Source organism: Pseudophryne corroboree, chromosome 2, assembly GCF_028390025.1.
Source record: "Pseudophryne corroboree isolate aPseCor3 chromosome 2, aPseCor3.hap2, whole genome shotgun sequence".
Lineage (NCBI taxonomy): Eukaryota > Metazoa > Chordata > Amphibia > Anura > Myobatrachidae > Pseudophryne > Pseudophryne corroboree.
The window spans coordinates 1,014,281,055-1,014,300,916 of record NC_086445.1 but is presented as its reverse complement, the minus strand read 5'-3'; the positions used below and the strand labels follow the sequence as shown (position 1 = coordinate 1,014,300,916).

At 49.0% G+C, this 19,862-nt stretch overlaps 1 protein-coding gene and 2 long non-coding RNA genes across 9 annotated transcripts in view; 1 reads left to right on the top strand and 2 right to left on the bottom strand.

Moving 5' to 3' along the window:
- Positions 1–19,862, bottom strand: part of LOC135050278 (integumentary mucin C.1-like) — a 545,228-nt gene that overhangs the window by 125,154 nt on the left and 400,212 nt on the right. The gene's annotated exons all lie outside the window — the stretch shown is intronic.
- LOC134987999 (uncharacterized) lies at positions 5,888–6,931 on the top strand. Its single transcript, XR_010193543.1, has 3 exons — positions 5,888–6,050; positions 6,330–6,456; positions 6,738–6,931. It is a non-coding gene; the product is annotated as an uncharacterized LOC134987999 (long non-coding RNA).
- LOC134987988 (uncharacterized) lies at positions 10,175–12,761 on the bottom strand. The gene is made up of 3 exons (XR_010193532.1): positions 12,746–12,761; positions 10,502–10,680; positions 10,175–10,333 (listed from the first exon to the last, which is right to left on the bottom strand). It is a non-coding gene; the product is annotated as an uncharacterized LOC134987988 (long non-coding RNA).

Genomic DNA, 19,862 nt, shown 5'->3' with positions numbered 1-19,862 from the left:
CGCTGTCGGATTCTCGCGGGGTTTGGATTCCATATAAAGAGCCGCGCGTCACGGCCATTTTCACTTCAGTATCGGAGAGTGTAGTGAGAGGACGTGTTTCCGTCCTCAGTGCCTGTGTGGGGGCGGGAAAGTGGGGTGGCGAGTCTTGTGCTGTGTTGTGCTGCTGAGTCCAGTCCAGTGTAGTCAGTGTATTGTGCTGCATCAGTCCAGCCGGTCACAGTGTTGGTGTCCTCTGCTGCTATATGTCCCCAGTGCTGCTGGCTGCTGTATAAGTCCCTTACAGTTTTGCTGTGTTGTCTTGCATCAGACCAGGGGTAGTGTCTCTCTTGTGCTGCATCAGTCCAGTGACCAGTCACCAGGGCCGGCTCTAGGCATGTTCGAATAAAGCGGCCGCGCAGGGTGCCACCCTTAATGGGCGCCGCGCGCTGGCGCCGCCATATTCGAAGCTGGAGCCGGCCCTGTGTGTGCAGCATTGGCCCGTCCCGTCCGTGTGTGCGCTATGCGTGCTGCGCGGCACCGGTGTCTAACGTCAGATGCCAGCGCCGCGCAACGCGCATAGCGCACACAAGTGGCCGCCCGCCCACCCGCACCCGCACCCTCACCCGGACCCGCACCCTTACTCGGCCGGCCGCCCGCCCGCCCGCCTGCACTCCCGTTCTCGGACAGCAGTACTCCTCCCCCTCTCAGCGCCGCAGGTATTTGGGGGGGGGGGCACATTTATGGCTTGCACTGTGGGGGCATTTATCTGGCACTGTGGGGGCATTTCTGGCTCTGTGGGGGCATTTATGGCTCTGTGGGGGCATATCTGGCACTGTGGGGGGCATTTCTGGCTCTGTGGGAGCATATCTGGCTCTGTGGGGGCATATCTGGCTCTGTGGGGGCATATCTGGCACTGTGGGGGCATTTATCTGGCACTGTGGGGGCATTTCTGGCACACTGGGGGCATTTCTGGCTCTGTGGGGGCATATCTGGCACACTGGGGGCATATCTGGCTCTGTGGGGACATATCTGGCACTGTGGGGGCATATCTGGCACTGTGGGGGCATTTATGTATCTGGCATTGTGGGGGCATATCTGGCACTGTGGGGGCATATCTGGCACACTGGGGGCATATCTGGCACACTGGGGGCATTTATCTGGCACTGTAGGGGCATTTATCTGGCACTGTGGGGGCATTTCTGGCACACTGGGGGCATTTCTGGCTCTGTGGGGGCATATCTGGCACTGTGGGGGGCATTTCTGGCTCTGTGGGGGCATATCTGGCTCTGTGGAGGCATATCTGGCACTGTGGGGGCATATCTGGCACTGTGGGGGCATTTATGTATCTGGCATTGTGGGGGCATATCTGGCACACAGGGGGCATATCTGGCACTGTGGGGGCATTTATCTGGCACTGTGGGGGCATTTATCTGGCACTGTGGGGGCATTTCTGGCACTGTGGGGGCATATATGGCACTGTGGGGGCATATCTGGCACACTGGGGGCATATCTGGCACTGTGGGGGCATTTATCTGGCACTGTGGGGGCATTTATCTGGCACTGTGGGGGCATTTCTGGCACACTGGGGGCATTTCTGGCTCTGTGGGGGCATATCTGGCACACTGGGGGCATTTCTGGCTCTGTGGGGGCATATCTGGCTCTGTGGGGGCATATCTGGCACTGTGGCGGCATATCTGGCACTGTGGGGGCATTTATGTATCTGGCATTGTGGGGGCATATCTGGCACTGTGGGGGCATATCTGGCACACTGGGGGCATATCTGGCACACTGGGGGCATTTATCTGGCACTGTAGGGGCATTTATCTGGCACTGTGGGGGCATTTCTGGCACACTGGGGGCATTTCTGGCTCTGTGGGGGCATATCTGGCACTGTGGGGGGCATTTCTGGCTCTGTGGGGGCATATCTGGCTCTGTGGAGGCATATCTGGCACTGTGGGGGCATATCTGGCACTGTGGGGGCATTTATGTATCTGGCATTGTGGGGGCATATCTGGCACACTGGGGGCATATCTGGCACTGTGGGGGCATTTATCTGGCACTGTGGGGGCATTTATCTGGCACTGTGGGGGCATTTCTGGCACTGTGGGGGCATATATGGCACTGTGGGGGCATATCTGGCACACTGGGGGCATATCTGGCACTGTGGGGGCATTTATCTGGCACTGTGGGGGCATTTATCTGGCACTGTGGGGGCATTTCTGGCACACTGGGGGCATTTCTGGCTCTGTGGGGGCATATCTGGCACACTGGGGGCATTTCTGGCTCTGTGGGGGCATATCTGGCTCTGTGGGGGCATATCTGGCACTGTGGCGGCATATCTGGCACTGTGGGGGCATTTATGTATCTGGCATTGTGGGGGCATATCTGGCACTGTGGGGGCATATCTGGCACACTGGGGGCATATCTGGCACTGTGGGGGCATTTATCTGGCACTGTGGGGGCATTTCTGGCACACTGGGGGCATTTCTTGCTCTGTGGGGGCATATCTGGCACTGTGGGGGGCATTTCTGGCTCTGTGGGGGCATATCTGGCACTGTGGGGACATATCTGGCACTGTGGGGGCATTTATGTATCTGGCATTGTGGGGGCATATCTGGCACTGTGGGGGCATATCTGGCACACTGGGGGCATATCTGGCACACTGGGGGCATTTATCTGGCACTGTAGGGGCATTTATCTGGCACTGTGGGGGCATTTCTGGCACACTGGGGGCATTTATGGCTCTGTGGGGGCATATCTGGCACTGTGGGGGGCATTTCTGGCTCTGTGGGGGCATATCTGGCTCTGTGGGGGCATATCTGGCACTGTGGGGGCATTTATGTATCTGGCATTATGGGGGCATATCTGGCACTGTGGGGGCATATCTGGCACACTGGGGGCATATCTGGCACTGTGGGGGCATTTATCTGGCACTGTGGGTGCATTTATCTGGCACTGTGGGGGCATTTATCTGGCACTGTGGGGACATTTATCTGGCACTGGGGGCATTTATCTGGCACTGTGGGGACATTTATCTGGCACTGTGGGGATATTTGTGGGGGCATTTATCTGGCACTGTGGGGGCATTTATCTGGCACTGTGGGGGCATTTATCTGGCACTGTGGGCATTTATCTGGCACTGTGGGGGCATTTATCTGGCACTGTGGGGACATTTATCTGGCACTGTGGGGGCATTTATCTGGCACTGGGGGCATTTATCTGGCACTGTGGGGGCATTTATCTGGCACTGTGGGGGCATTTATCTAGCACTGTGGGGGCTTTTCTGTATCTGGCACTGTGGGGGCTTTTCTGTATCTGGCACTGTGGGGGCTTTTCTGTATCTACATATCTGGCACTGTGTGGCCATTTATGTATCTGGCATTGCTGGGGGGCATGTCATGTGTTGCTGGCACTGCTGGGGGGCATGTCATGTGTAGCTGGCACGGCTGGGGAGCATATCATGTAGTGTTCCCGCTAGGCGTCTGTGGCTAGGCAATGTGTCTAACGTGCTCTGCCTGGCGCAAAGTGTCTAACGTGCTCTGCCTGGTGCAAAGTGTCTAGGAGGTTCTACCTGGTGCAGTGTGTATTAACTGCACTACTGTGTGGTGTAATGCGAATTGCCACTATTATGTGGCCAAGCACCTTCCCCACGAAGCAACGCCCCTAAATTTTTGCTGCGTGCCTTCGGCGCGCACTGTCCATACTTTGCCATGTAGGTAGATGAGCAACAAGCAGTACAGTATGTACATAATTTTGCCCTCCTAACTTAAAAATGTGCCCTCCCTGCCCTAAAAAGTGAACACTATTGTGTAGCTGGCACTGCTGGGGGGCATATTGTGTGTAGCTGGCACTGCTGGGGGGCATATCATGTCTATCTGGCACTGCACATTGTGTATCTGGCACTATACTGGAGACATTATATGTGTATCTGACACTATACTGGAGACATAGGGGTATATGCAATTGCAGGCGAATTCCAGAAATAGTCGAATTCCGGAACTTTTTCGCCTCAAAAAAACAATTCGCCTATGCAGTACAGTACTTTATCGCAAAAAAACGGACATTCAAAATTCGACTTTTGGCAATTCGACTTTTTTCGCATTCGACTTTTCTGCAAAGGTACAGATGCTGCAATTCGCCCAAAGCATATTCAATTCAAGTTTGGAAATTCGCCTGCAGTGCTTTTCGACCGCAAATTCGACTATTTCAGTCCGCCTCAGTTGACTGGCGGGATCTAAAAAAAAATTTTTAGTACATGATTTTTTTTGATATTTGAGGATTGCTAGTAGCATATCTATTTATATTTGAAAGGATTATCTACTTGGTTTGTCTTTTTTTGCTTCACAAGTATTATTTAATTGATTTTTTAAAGGAATATTTTTTTCTTCAATCTCCTGAGGGAAATTTACCCATGATTCCACAGATTTACCCAGGATACACTTCTGCAAAGCCCCTCCTATCTCCTCACTCCCAGGTTTGAGACTACAGGGAGAAGGAGCCATTTTACAGTCAGCTCTGTGGAATCGTTTTTTTAGGAAAATTCCTGCGTTTTAAAACACATTCCTATTTTTGTACTGACTACAATGATGGAGCCTTTTTCTGACCAGATTGTGATGTTCATGCTGGCTGCAAGCATGATGGAGGAAGAAAGTGCTGATGAACATCAGGATCCAGGTCAGCAAATGTCTGCATTGGGTGAGCCAGTATTGCGGGTTTCATTTCCACGTCCACGCCAGTATCGCACTAGGCGTGAACTGGAGGATCTCAGCGAGTTCGAGGTGATACAAAATTATCGCTTATCGACTCGCGACATATATTCGCTGTACGCTCTGTTGGAGGCCGACTTGGAACCTCGGGCACGGACAAATCGTGCAATCAGCGGTTTTCAGAAACTGCTGGGGACGTTACATTTTTTGGCGTCAGGCACATTCCAGCCTACACTGTCTCAAACATGCGGTTTTTCACAGTCGACACTGTCGCGCTGTATAACCCAGGTCATTAGGGCTTTCCGCAAATTGACGATCCAGTACATTACATTTCCAGAGACGGACAGCGAATGTCGTGAGATCAAATTAGGCTTTTTCAACAAATACAAATTTCCCAATGTGCTGGGCGCGATTGACTGTACCCACGTGCAGATCAGACCGCCACGGAATTCAGAGGAATGTTTTCGGAACCGAAAACAGTTCCATTCCCTGAACGTGCAGGCGGTCTGTGATGTAAACATGAGATTTTTGAACATTTTTGTGGGATTTCCTGGATCATCTCACGACTCCTTCATCCTAAGCCAGTCATCGCTGTTTGACAAGTTCGAAACAGGAAACATGCCTGGTGGCTGGCTGTTAGGTATGTATTTTCATTTTTTTATTTTTTTATTATTTTATTAATATTTTTTTATTATTATTTTTTACAAGTACCTAACATTTTTTTTATATTTTCTATAGGCGATGCGGGTTATCCAAACAAACCGTGGCTGTTGACCCCATTGTCTAATCCTGTTGGTAGAGCAGAAAAACGTTACCAAGAGACACACATTGCATCGAGGCAAATAATTGAACGTGCCTTCGGTGTACTTAAAAGCCGGTTTCGATGTTTAGACACTTCCGGCGGTGCTCTTTTGTACTCACCGTCGAAGGTTTGCGGCATGGTAAATGCATGTTGTATTTTACACAACATATGTGTCGCAAACCGTTTGCCGGTGACTCTTCGTCGTAGTGTTTCCGACGCGGGAACCGGTCTTCTGCTCTACCGGTGGGTATGGGCGAAGGAGAGGATTCCCGGCGGACATTGATCCAAAATAATTTTGCAGTTGCCTGTGAGTATACTGACAACATTTGTATTATCGTGTAAACTGACATTGGAATATTTTTTAAAAAACCTCTTCATTTATCTATTTCAGAGTTTTACATCCTGTTGATGTATATCCCCAGGCCCGTTTGTACAGTTCGTTCCCCCCTGTTTTATCCTGTTGGGTTACCGCAAATATTTGACCCTTTTATCCAACTCTACCATGGGCGACCTACTGGAGATGTGGACCTGACCCTCCGCCATGTAGCAGACAACCCCCTCAGGTGAGATGTATTGACCAAGACTCCCTTGTCCAAAATCACCCCGGCATGTCCAAAGTGCAGCCCTCCGGCATTTGCAAGACTGCACATCCAAACATTCCCTCCTGATACACCAATGCTTGTCAGGGAATGTTTGGATGTGTAGTGACGCGAGTGGCGGAGGGTTGCATTTGGACCCACTGTTCCCCGCTTGTGTTGTGTGGACTGTATGTACCTCTTCTTTCCAGTCCCAGGGTGACACTATTACCCACATCAGGAAGCTCAAACTGTTCTCTTCCACAGGTCCTGCGGTGTATCTTCCCAAGTGGCGTGGATGTGAGGAGACACGACATTTCACCTGATGTTCCATGGGCGACCTACTGGTGATGTGGACCTGACCCTCCGCCATGTAGCAGACAACCCCCCTCAGGTGAGATGTATTGACCAAAACTCCCTTGTCCAAAATCACCCCGACATGTCCAAAGTGCAGCCCTCCGGCATTTGCAAGACTGCACATCCAAACATTCCCTCCTGATACACCAATGCTTGTCAGGGAATGTTTGGATGTGTAGTGATGCAAGTGCCGGAGGGTTGCATTTGGGCCGCTGTAACCCGCTTGTGTTGTGTGGACTGTTGTATGTACCTCTTTTTTCCAGTCCCAGGGTGACACTATCACCCATATCTGGAAGCTCATACTGTTCTCTTCCACAGGTCTTCCGGTGTATCCTTCCTAAGTGGCGTGGATGTGAAGAGACACAGTTCCCCTGATGTTCCCTGGGCAATCTACTTACGTACAATTCAACTGCATTACAAATTTTAATAAAAACCACAGGAAACTTCTATTTTTTAAAGTTTATTGAAGAAAAATGTTATTTTTTAAATAAAGTTTGAAAGTTAATTAAAACAAAAAAGTAGTTTGTTCTTCTTTACATTCTTTTCTTGTGTATATAGATATCTGTGGGGAAAAGAAAAAAAGTATATTAAAGTAAAGACACACTAAATTCATGTTCATTTCTTTTCAATGAAAATTTGTGGAACAACACAGCCCAGCATGACCCATTGCTGGACTGTGTGGTTCTACAAAGGCATGCGGTTCAAAGTGAAATAGTGGCGTCAGTGGTCAGCACTTTGAAACGCTAACATTTGTGGAACAACACAGCCCAGCATGACCCATTGCTGGACTGTGTGGTTCTACAAAGGCATGCGGTTCAAAGTGAAATAGTGGCGTCAGTGGTCAGCACTTTGAAACGCTAACATTTGTGGAACAACACAGCCCAGCATGACCCATTGCTGGACTGTGTGGTTCTACAAAGGCATGCGGTTCAAAGTGAAATAGTGGCGTCAGTGGTCAGCACTTTGAAACGCTAACATTTGTGGAACAACACAGCCCAGCATGACCCATTGCTGGACTGTGTGGTTCTACAAAGGCATGCGGTTCAAAGTGAAATAGTGGCGTCAGTGGTCAGCACTTTGAAACGCTAACATTTGTGGAACAACACAGCCCAGCATGACCCATTGCTGGACTGTGTGGTTCTACAAAGGCATGCGGTTCAAAGTGAAATAGTGGCGTCAGTGGTCAGCACTTTGAAACGCTAACATTTGTGGAACAACACAGCCCAGCATGACCCATTGCTGGACTGTGTGGTTCTACAAAGGCATGCGGTTCAAAGTGAAATAGTGGCGTCAGTGGTCAGCATTTTGAAACGCTAACATTTGTGGAACAACACAGCCCAGCATGACCCATTGCTGGACTGTGTGGTTCTACAAAGGCATGCGGTTCAAAGTTTCTTGAATAGATACATTGAAACATGGTTCTACTCACCTTGGTACGCACAACACGAACTTATGCCGTCCACTTCATTTTTCCCCACCAATCCTATGAATAAGTCAAAAACACAGACTAGTGAATAGTAAATTCACACAATGAAAGCCTACTGTACACCATTACAAAAAGGATTTTTGGAAGAAAAAAGTGGTATCAGAATAGCTCTTTGGCCCATCATACATGTAGCCACAAGGAGCTTTCATTCGTTACCACACGCGCCCGCATACATGCCCGCGCATGTATGCCTACACAAAGCTCCTTGGTAGTACCCGGTCACGGGTGGGGAAGCCCAACACAGAAAACAATAGTAAGAAAAAAAACAAACTAATGGGAGGGGAAGAAAGGGATACATGAAAAACATATATAAGTAAATAAAACAATACGACCGGGTTTATGGTGGAAGTCTGTCCGGATCCTCTTCTTCCCCCTGATAGGGCGTCGATGTCCTTGGAGGCTGGGTAGTACGTTGACTGGGCCTCTGTGCCCATGCGGCTGTAGATTGTGCGGCCGGTGGTGGATGCATCTGGGGGGTGGGGTACATCCCTGTATATCCCTGGTACATCTGTGACTGTCTGTACTGGGATGGGACTTGAGGAAGGGTACGAGGCGTCCTTGTGGCTTGCGACGGCGGATATGGTGGATCACCAGCGTGTTGATGAGCTGGTCCTGGGAGCTTATCATAGATCATCTGCAGTGTGGTTGCGATGACTCTCCGACATGTTTTTATTGCTTTCTGCCAGACATGAGCTGTTGTCCACGAGCCGGGTCATGGATTCGGCCAGAATGTTAAGTACGTTCATATTCTCCCTATGATCTTGCATTCTGACCTGTAGTATTGTGGCCGTGCTGTCGGAAAGAGTCTTCTGCAGTTCAAGCAGACTGTTTGACATCTTCTCCATTGTCCTCTCAATGTTGTCCAGTCTGCTTCCCACGACATTTGTATACGTATCCTGGCGGGTCCCAATCTCCGATGCCAGGGTGTGAACCCTCTGAACAGTTGAGGGATTCTGCCCTTCCTGGATGTCTGCCACCACTTGGATTTGGGCAGCTGAAAAGAAAATTAGACAATATTATACACATTCATCATACATTTTTTTAAAGGCTCACAATTCAATTTACTCACACAGGGATGTAGTAACTGGAGCCTCCTGCACTTCCACCTCGTCATCCTCTGACGACTCCTGTAGGAGGAGATCCGGCCTGAAGTAGGAACCAATCCCCGAAGCTAGTCCGCTGCTGGTCCGTGGCACCACTGTTTGCAAAATAATTTTTTTGGGAAAGTTAATAAAATTTACACAACTGCTGCCCCCCCCCCCTCCCACACACACACAAAATAAATACAAACCTTCTCCATCCTGTGATGCCGCTGCTCCAGGAGCTCCACTTGTCCTCGTTTCGGAAGACTTTTCAAGGGTCTGGCTGGATACGTCTGCACGGCTGTCCTCAAACCCAAGAAAAGTTTCGTCTGTTAACCCTGTAGACTCAAACAGATCGGGTGATGGGTCCACAAGGGTTGTGTCTTGAGGCTCTTCAGTCACAGTCCCAGAGCTCCTGGAGAGACGACGATCTGGTGATGGCCTGCGCGCAGGAGCTGATGTTTGGCGCCCATCTTGTGGTGTGGTCGCCGACGGTGTCTGGCGCACAGGTGAAGTTCTGTGCGCTGATGTCTGGCGCACAGGTGATAGTCTGCGCGCTGACGTCGTCTGGTGCACAGGTGACAAACTGCGCGATGACGAACTGTGGCGCACAGGTGACGATCTGTGCGCTCCCGATGCTTGCGGCGCAGGTGATGGTCCGCGCGCTGCTGCCGATGCCTGCTGCACAGGTGATGGTCCGTGCGCTGGCGATGTCCTGCGCGCAGGTGATGTCCTCTGGGCAGGCCTGTCTGAAAAAAAACAACAACTCACATTAGCACATACAAAAATTTTAAAGGGAAGTACAGTTCATGTGAATGTATTCTTACCATCAGACCTCCTTTTGGACGCTTATCTCCCGCCTTCTTCCGTCTTCTGGGCGGTTCTTCCTCCTCTGGAAAGCCAGCAGGACGGCTAGAGTCCACACCTCCGCGAACTCCTTCGACCATGGCAGGGTTCATGCGCCTTCTAATAACATCCTCCCAGGGTAGCCACTTCAGGTTGAGAGCCGGGCCACCTCCCGTAGCTGTCTCATGTCGGCGCTGAATCCCCATCTTCTTCTTGGTCTGTCTGCGGCAATCACTGTACCGCTTCAAGCAATTTCTGGTGCTCCGGTGGTTTCCAGATATTGCAGTGACTTGACTCGCAATGGATTCCTAGATGCTTCACTTTGTCCTAGCTGCTGTTGTCTGTGCCCTTGGTCCATACAAAACGTCGTAGGACCTGTCGACGCAATCCACTAGGGTACAGTTTTCCGCCTCAGTGTATCTGGGTCCACGCGGCTTTTTCGGTCCTGCATCTTCACCAGAGGCTTCCTCCTCCGACTGCTCCTCTGGCTGGCTTCTTGCCTTTAGGGATTAAAAAAAAAAAAAAATTTTTTTTAATAAGATCGGTATGTACCTGTGAGTGTCAGTATCCCTGGCATTGCGCACATATTCCAGTAGGTGTGCATGGCATTGCACAAACTACAGTGGGTAAAGTTTGATGCTATTTGTGTCTGCAGGTGTGGTTAGTACCTTTCTACTAGGCTTTTTCTTGGACTTCTCATGGGCCCTTGACGACCGCGGCTGGTCACTACATGCCTGGTCGGTCGTATCCGCCTCCTGGGTTGGCTCCCACTCCTCGTTGCTATGCAGGGATAGATCCGAGGGGGTGGGGGAAGGGGCGGATCGGGTCTGCTTGTCCTTTGACATCTCTGTTAGAAAATAAAATAAAAATAAAATAAACATACATACATACATACATACATGTATAAATGGCTGACCCACACAAAATGGCTGACCCACACAAAATGGCTGACCCACACAAAATGGCTGACCCACACAAAATGGCTGACCCACACAAAATGTCGACCAGACTGTCGACCAAACTTGCTCCAAATCACTCCAAAATGGCCAGAAAGCATCCCAGCACACTCAGGAGGTACACCACAGCTAAATGAGGAGGGAAAACCCATGTTTGCCAAACAGTCCACAGCACATGTCGACCAGGCTGTCAACCAAACTTGCTCCAAATCACCCAAAACTGGCCAGAAAGCATCCCAGCACACTCAGGAGGTACACCACAGCTAAATTAGGAGGGAAAACACATGTTTGCCAAACAGTCCACAGCACATGTCGACCAGGCTGTCGACCAAACTTGCTCCAAATCACCCCAAAATGGCCAGAAAGCATCCCAGCACACTCAGGAGGTACACCAATGCTAAATGAGGAGGGAAAACACATGTTTGCCAAACAGTCCACAGCACATGTCGACCAGGCTGTCGACCAAACTTGCTCCAAATCACCCCAAAATGGCCAGAAAGCATCCCAGCACACTCAGGAGGTACACCAATGCTAAATGAGAAGGGAAAACACATGTTTGCCAAACAGCCGACAGCACATGTCGACCAGACTGTCGACCAAACTTGCTCCAAATCACTCCAAAATGGCCAGAAAGCATCCCAGCACACTCAGGAGGTACACCACAGCTAAATGAGGAGGGAAAACCCATGTTTGCCAAACAGTCCACAGCACATGTCGACCAGGCTGTCGACCAAACTTGCTCCAAATCACCCAAAACTGGCCAGAAAGCATCCCAGCACACTCAGGAGGTACACCACAGCTAAATTAGGAGGGAAAACACATGTTTGCCAAACAGTCCACAGCACATGTCGACCAGGCTGTCGACCAAACTTGCTCCAAATCACCCCAAAATGGCCAGAAAGCATCCCAGCACACTCAGGAGGTACACCAATGCTAAATGAGGAGGGAAAACACATGTTTGCCAAACAGTCCACAGCACATGTCGACCAGGCTGTCGACCAAACTTGCTCCAAATCACCCCAAAATGGCCAGAAAGCATCCCAGCACACTCAGGAGGTACACCAATGCTAAATGAGGAGGGAAAACACATGTTTGCCAAAGAGCCGACAGCACATGTCGACCAGACTGTCGACCAAACTTGCTCCAAATCACTCCAAAATGGCCAGAAAGCATCCCAGCACACTCAGGAGGTACACCACAGCTAAATTAGGAGGGAAAACCCATGTTTGCCAAACAGTCCACAGCACATGTCGACCAGGCTGTCGACCAAACTTGCTCCAAATCACCCAAAACTGGCCAGAAAGCATCCCAGCACACTCAGGAGGTACACCACAGCTAAATTAGGAGGGAAAACACATGTTTGCCAAACAGTCCACAGCACATGTCGACCAGGCTGTCGACCAAACTTGCTCCAAATCACCCCAAAATGGCCAGAAAGCATCCCAGCACACTCAGGAGGTACACCAATGCTAAATGAGGAGGGAAAACACATGTTTGCCAAACAGTCCACAGCACATGTCGACCAGGCTGTCGACCAAACTTGCTCCAAATCACCCCAAAATGGCCAGAAAGCATCCCAGCACACTCAGGAGGTACACCAATGCTAAATGAGGAGGGAAAACACATGTTTGCCAAACAGTCCACAGCACATGTCGACCAGGCTGTCGACCAAACTTGCTCCAAATCACCCCAAAATAGCCAAAAAACATCCAAGCACACTCAGGAGGTACACCAATGCTAATAGAAGACCCAAAAAGTCATTTAAAGAATAACAAAAAAAACGTGAAAAACTACCCCAAAATACAAGTCTCCCCCAAAAAATGCAGCAACACAAGCAAGGGGCTATACACATACCTGCACACATGCACACATACACAAACACCCCATGTACACCTCATGGCAACCCCCACTACACAAACACATACATGCAACACCAGACACACATGTGGTACTTACCTACAAATGTTGTAAAAGCTCCTAAAATGGCTCTCCTCCGGGGTAACAGGAATCCTCCTGACTGTCATGGAATAAAGCCTGCTGGGGTGTCCAAACGATATCCACAGCAAACAACCAAATTGCTAGCTCTGCACCTCCTCACACCTCTCTGCATGTTCACAAAATGGCTGCAGAGCACGCAGCAAACAAGCCCTAATAAAGGGCTGCTTTCGGCGGGAAGGCGAATTCTGGACGCCCACTACTCGCCGATTGGCCGTTATCCGCCTGGGGGTGGGTCGAATCCGTTTGACATTGCATATGGTGAATTCAGGGTCCCGGCGACAGGGCTGCGGCTGGCGAGTGCGGGCGAATTTTACAGGGGCGGATTAAATGACGCGATTCGCCCGCTATTGCATATACCCCATTGTGTGTAAGGAACACTACTGTGGCTGTTATGTGTAAGGCTGCTAATTGTGTGCGTAGAGGGGGTGTGAAAACATATTTATTTATAGTCTAATAATATGAAGTTATGAGACCACGCCCACTTTCCAAGAGGCCACACCTACTTTTCCTGGAGCGCGCGCCCTAGGCGCACGCATAGGGGGGTGGGGCGATTTTACATGCTTTCGCTCAGGGTGCTAGTAGGCCTGGAGCCGGCCCTGCCAGTCATAGTGGGGGTGTCCTCTGCTGCCATATATCCAGTGTAGCTGTATAAGTCCCTTTCAGTGGTGCTGTGTTGTCCTGCATTAGACCAGGGGAAGTCGCTTTTGCATCAGTCCAGTGACCAGTCACGGTGGTGGTGTCCTCTGCTGCCATATATCCAGTGTTAATGCCGTATAATTCCCGTGATACTGGCATATAATTCCTGTGATATTGCCGTATAATTCCAGTGACATTGCCGTATAATTCTCGAAATACTGGGGTATAGTTCCTATGATATTGCTGTATAATTCTCGGAATACTGGCGTATAATTCCTGTGACATTGCCGTATAATTCTCGGAATATTGGCGTATAATTCCTGTGACATTGCCGTATAATTCTCGTAATAAATGGTGTATAATTCCTGTGATATTGCCATATAATTCCCGTGATACTGGCGTATAATTCCTGTGACATTACTTTATAATTCTTGGAATACTGGCGTAAAATTCCTTTGACATTGCCATATAATTCTCGGAATACTGGCGTATAATTCCTGTGACATTGCCATATAATTCTCGGAATACTGTCATGTAATTCCTGTGACATTGCCGTATAATTCTCGGAATACTGACATATAATTCCTATGACATTGCCGTATAATTCTCGGAATACTGGTGTATAATTCCTATGATATTGCCGTATAATTCCTGTGACATTGCTGTACAATTCTCGGAATACTGGCGTATAATTCCTATGAAATTGCCGTATAATTCTCGAAATACTGGCATAAAATTGATGTGACATTGCCATATAATTCTTGGAATACTGGCGTATAATTCCTGTGACATTGACTTATAATTCTCGGAATCCTGCCGTATAATTCCTGTGATACTGCCATATAATTCCCTTGATACTGGCGTATAATTCAAGTTATCCTGCCATATAATTCCATATAAATGCATATAATTCCGTATAAATCCAGTCCAGTGGAGCTGCCGTATAAGTTCAGTGGTGCTGTCCTGTGCTGTATATTATTTACTAAAACTAAAGAGGTTATTAATATATAATCCACATAATTTTTACTTGGTTTGCCATGTGAGGTGTAGGGGAACTCTCTCTTGTGCCGCATATTGTGTTATATAACTCCAGAAAAATAATGGAGAACAAATATTTGGAGGCGTTAATAGGGAAAAATCAAGAACCACTTCCTCCTAGTGCAGAAGCTGCTGCCACTAGCCATGACATAAATGATGAAATGCCATCAACGTCGTCTGCCAAGGCCGATGTCCATTGTGATAGTAGAGGGCATGTAAAATCCAAAAAGTCAAAGTTCTGTAAAAAGACTTCAAAAAATAAATTGAAATGGTCTGAGGAGAAATGTAAACTTGGCAATATGCCATTTACGACATGGAGTGGCAAGGAACGGCTGAGGCCCTGGCCTATGTTCATGACTAGTGGTTCAGCTTCACATGACGATGGAAGCCCTCATCCTCTTGCTAGAAAAATTCAAAGAGTTAAGAGGAAAGAGCACAGAAAAGAACTGTGCATTCTGAGATGGTATCACAAATCCCCAAGGAGAGTCCAAGTGTGTCGGCGGTTGCAATGCCTGACCTTCCCAACACTGGACGGGAAGAGGTGGCTCCTTCCACCATTGCATGCCCCCTGCAAGTGCTGAAAAGAGCACCCACAGTCCAGTTCCTGATATTGAAATTGAAGATGTCACTGTTGAAGTACACCAGGATGTGGATATGGGTGTTGCTGGCGCTGAGGAGGAAGTTGACGATGAGGATTCTGATGGTGATGTGGTTTGTTTAAGTCAGGCACTGGGGGAGACATCTGTTGTCCATGGGATGAAGAAGCCCATTGTGATGCCTGGGCAAACTACCAAAAAAGCCACCTCTTCGGTGTGGAATTATTTCTCCACAAATCTGGACAACAGGTGTCAAGCCGTCTGTTGCCTCTGTCAATCTGTAATAATTAGGGGTAAGGATGTTAACTACCTAGGAACATCCTCACTTATACTGTACGTCACCTGCTGCGCATTCATCATAAGTCAGTGTCAAGTTGTGAAACTTTGGGTAAGAGCATAAGCAGTCCAATGACACCTAAATCCTTTCTTCCTCCTGTACCCAAGCTCCTGAAAGCCATACTACCAACTCCCTCAACGTCAACTTCCTCCTCAGTCAGGAACATCAGTAGTCCTGCAGACCATGTCACTGTCAAGACTGAGGAGTCCTCTCCTAATCGGGATTCCTCCGGAGGATCCTTGAGTGGTACCCCTGCTGTTGTTGCTGCTGCTGCTGTTGTTGCTGCTGGGAGTTGATCGTCATCCCAGAGGGGAAGTCGGAAGACCACATGTACTACTTTCAGTAAGCAATTGACTGTCCAACAGTCCTTTGTGAGAAAGATGAAATATGACAGCAGTCATCCTTTTGCAAAGTGGATAACTGCCCTTGACAGCTATGTTGATGTTAGACATGCGTCCGGTATCCGCCATTAGTTCAGTGGGACTTAGAGGATTGTTTGAGGTACTGTATCCTTGATATCATATCCCATCTAGGTTCCACTACTCTAGGCAGGCGATACCGAGAATGTACAGAGACGTTAGAAAAAGAGTCACCAGTGTCCTACAAAATGCGGTTGTGTCCAGTGTCCACTTAACCATGGACATGTGGACTAAGGACTATATGACTGTGACAGCCCACTGGCTAGATGTATGGCCTCCCGCAGCAACAACAGCAGTGGCACAAGTAGCAGCATCTCGCAAATGCCAACTCATTCCTAGGCAGGCTACGCTATGTATCACCGCTTTCCGTAAGAGGCACACAGCTGACAACCTCTTACGGAAACTGAGGAACATCATTGCAGAAAGGCTTATCCCAATTGGACTCTCCTGGGAATTTGTGATATCGGACAACGCCACCAATATTGTGCGTGCATTACATCTGGGCAAATTCCAGCACGTCCCACGTTTTGCACATACAATTAATTTGGTGGAGCAGACTTTTTTGAAGAATGACTGGGGTGTGCAGGAGATGCTGTCGGTGGCACAAAAAATTGCAGGCCACTTTCGGCATTCAGCCACCGTGTGCTGAAGACTGGAGCGCCAGCAAACACTCCTGAACCTGCCCTGCCATCACCTGAAGTAAGAGGTGGTAACAAGGTGGAATTCAAGCCAATACATCCACCTACAATATTGGCAAAGGAGGGGGAATGCACCTGACTCAAGCGCAGTGGAGATTGATTTCTGTCTTGTGCAAGGTTCTCCAACCCTTCAAACTTACCACACGTGAAGTAAGTTCAGACACTGCCATCTTGAGTCAGGTCATTCCCCTCATCAGGCTTTTGCAGAAGCAGCTGGAGAAATTGAAGGAGGAGCTAAGATGGAGCGATTCCGCAAAGAATGTGGGACTTGTGGATGGAGCCCTTCATTTGCTTTGCCAGGATTCAAGGGTGGTCAATCTGTTGAAATCAGAGCACTACATTTTGGCCACCATGCTCGATCCTAGGTTTAAAGCCTACGTTGTACCTCTCTTTCCAGCAGACACAAGTGTGCAGAGGTGCAAAGACCTACTGGCGAGTAAAATGTCAACTCAAGCGGAACATGACCCGTTAACAGCTCGTCCTTAAATTTCTCCCACCACTGGGACTGCAAGGAAAAGAAAAAGATTTCCTAGCCCACCCACTGACGGTGATGCAGGGCAGTCAGGAGCGAAAGCTGACATCTTGTCCGGACTGAAGGACCTGCAAACAATTACTGACATGTCTACTGTCACTGCATATGATTCTGTCACCATTAAAAGAATGGTGGAGGATTATATGAGTGACAGCATCCAAGTAGGCATGTCAGACAGTCCATATGTATACTGGCAGGAAAAAGAGGCAATTTGGATGCCCTTGCACAAACTGGCTTTATTTTACCTAAGTTGCCCCCCCTCTAGTGTGTACTCTGAAAGAGTGTTTAGTGCAGCCGGTAACCTTGTCAGCGATCGGCGTAGGAGGTTACTTCCACTAAATGTGGAGAAAATGATGTTCATCAAAATGAATTATAAATTCCTCCGGGAAGACCTTTACCAGCAATTGCCTCCATAAATTACACAGGGACCTGTGATGGTGGATTCCAGTGGGGACGAATTAATGCTCTGTGAGGAGAAGGATGTACACAGTGAAAGGGGAGAGGAATATGAGGATGAGGTCGACATCTTGCCTCTGTAGAGCCAGTTTGTGCAAGGAGATATTGATTGCTTCTTTTTTGGTGGGGGCCCAAACCAACTAATCATTTCAGCCACAGTCATGTGGCAGACCCTGTCGCTGAAATGATGGGTTTGTTAAAGTGTGCATGTCCTGTTTATACAACATAAGGGTGGGTGGGAGGGCCCAAGGACAATTCCATCTTGCACCTCTTTTTTTATTTATCTTTGCATCATGTGCTGTTTGGAGACTATTTTGTTAAGTGCCATCCTGTCTGACACTGCAGTGACACTCCTAGATGGGCCAGGTGTTTGTGCCGCCCACTTGGGTCGCTTAGCTTAGTCATCCAGCGACCTCGGTGCAAATTTTAGGACTAAAAATAATATAATGAATTGTGAGGGCCCAAAGAAACCAGTAATTTTAGCCACAGTCGTGTGGCAGACCCTGTCACTGAAATGATTGTTTTGTTAAAGTCTGCATGTCCTATTTATACAACATAAGGGTGGGAGGTCCCAAGGACAATTCCATCCTGCACCTCTTTTTCTTTTTTGCATCATGTGCTGTTTGGGGACTAGTTTTTAAATCTGCAGTGCCACTCCTAGATGGGCCAGGTGTTTGTGCCGCACACTTGTGTCGCTTAGCTTAGTCATCCAGCTACCTCTTTGCACCACTTTTTCTTCTTTGCATCATGTGCTGTTTGGGGACTAGTTTTTAAATCTGCCATCCCCTCTGCCACTGCAGTGACACTCCTAGATAGGCCAGGTGTTTGTGCTGCCCACTTGGGTCACTTAGCTTAGTCATCCAGCTACCTCATTGCACCTTTTTTTCTTCTTTGCATCATGTGCGGTTTGGGGACTAGTTTTTAAATCTGCCATCCTGTCTGCCACTGCAGTGCCACTCCTAGATGGGCCAGGTGTTTGTGCCGCACACTTGTGTCGCTTAGCTTAGTCATCCAGCTACCTCTTTGCACCTCTTTTTCTTCTTTGCATCATGTGCTGTTTGGGGACTAGTTTTTAAATCTGCCATCCTGTCTGCCACTGCAATGCCACTCCTAGATGGGCCAGGTGTTTGTGCCGCACACTTGTGTCGCTTAGCTTAGTCATCCAGCTACCTCTTTGCACCTCTTTTTCTTCTTTGCATCATGTGCTGTTTGGGGCCTATTTTTTAAATCTGCCATCCTCTCTGCCACTGCAGTGCCACTCCTAGATGGGCCTGGTGTTTGTGCTGCCCACTTTGGTCATTTAGCTTAGTCATCCAGCTACCTCATTGCACCTCTTTTTCTTCTTTGCATCATGTGCTGTTTGGGGACTAGTTTTTAAATCTGCCATCCTGTCTGCCACTGTAGTGCGACTCCTAGATGGGCCAGGTGTTTGTGCTGCACACTTGTGTCGCTTAGCTTAGTCATACAGCCACCTCGGTGCAACCTTTTGGCCTAAAAACTATTTCTCTTATGTCCTAGAGTATGCTTGGGTCCATATTAGTACCATGGGGTATAGACGGGTCCACCAGGAGCCATTGGCACTTTAAGAGTTTAATAGTGTTGGCTGGCTTCTCCCTCTATGCCCCTCCTACCAGACTCAGTTTACAAAATGTGCCCGGAGGAACCGGTCACAGCTAGGGGAGCTCTACTGTGCTTTTTTGGTAAAGTTTATTCTAGAGTTTATTTTTATAGGAGGCTGCTGGCAACAACCTGCCTGCAATGAGGGACTAAGGGGGGAGCTTTGTCCGCCCTGCGGAGTCTGAGCCACTGTCTCCGCTGACTGGACATTGAGCTCTAGAGGAGATAGATCGCACCCCGCCACAGGGGAATGCTCGCCCCAGCAGCCGGCCGTCACCCCCTTGCAGAGCTGAAGTGTGGCGATTGAGACACTGACCCCCTAACAAGCGGGGGGGGGGGGTGAAGATGGCGGCTTCAGGGTAGGAGCGCAGTATGAACTGCGCTCCCAGACGGCTCAGTGGTACTGCAGTGCAGAGCTGTGAGGGGCACCCTGAGCCAGCACCTGACCCTACACTGACCAAATCAAGCCTGTCGGGGTCTGCGGATCTCAGCCAGCACAAAATCCTCAGGCCAATATAATCTCAGAAGAGTGAGAAGACAGCGCCATTAAGGGGGTGGAGCTTCTCCTCAGAGCGGACCCAGCAGCATTTCAGCGCCATTTTCCTGCCTGCAGTCGGATGCAAGTAGAAGATCAGTCCCTCCAGTGCAACTCCAGCTATCTGTATGGTACCAGGGGGTTGTAGAAGGGAGGAGAGGCTGTGTAAAGGCTGTGTCACCTATTAAGGGACACTGTCAGTGCTTGTTTA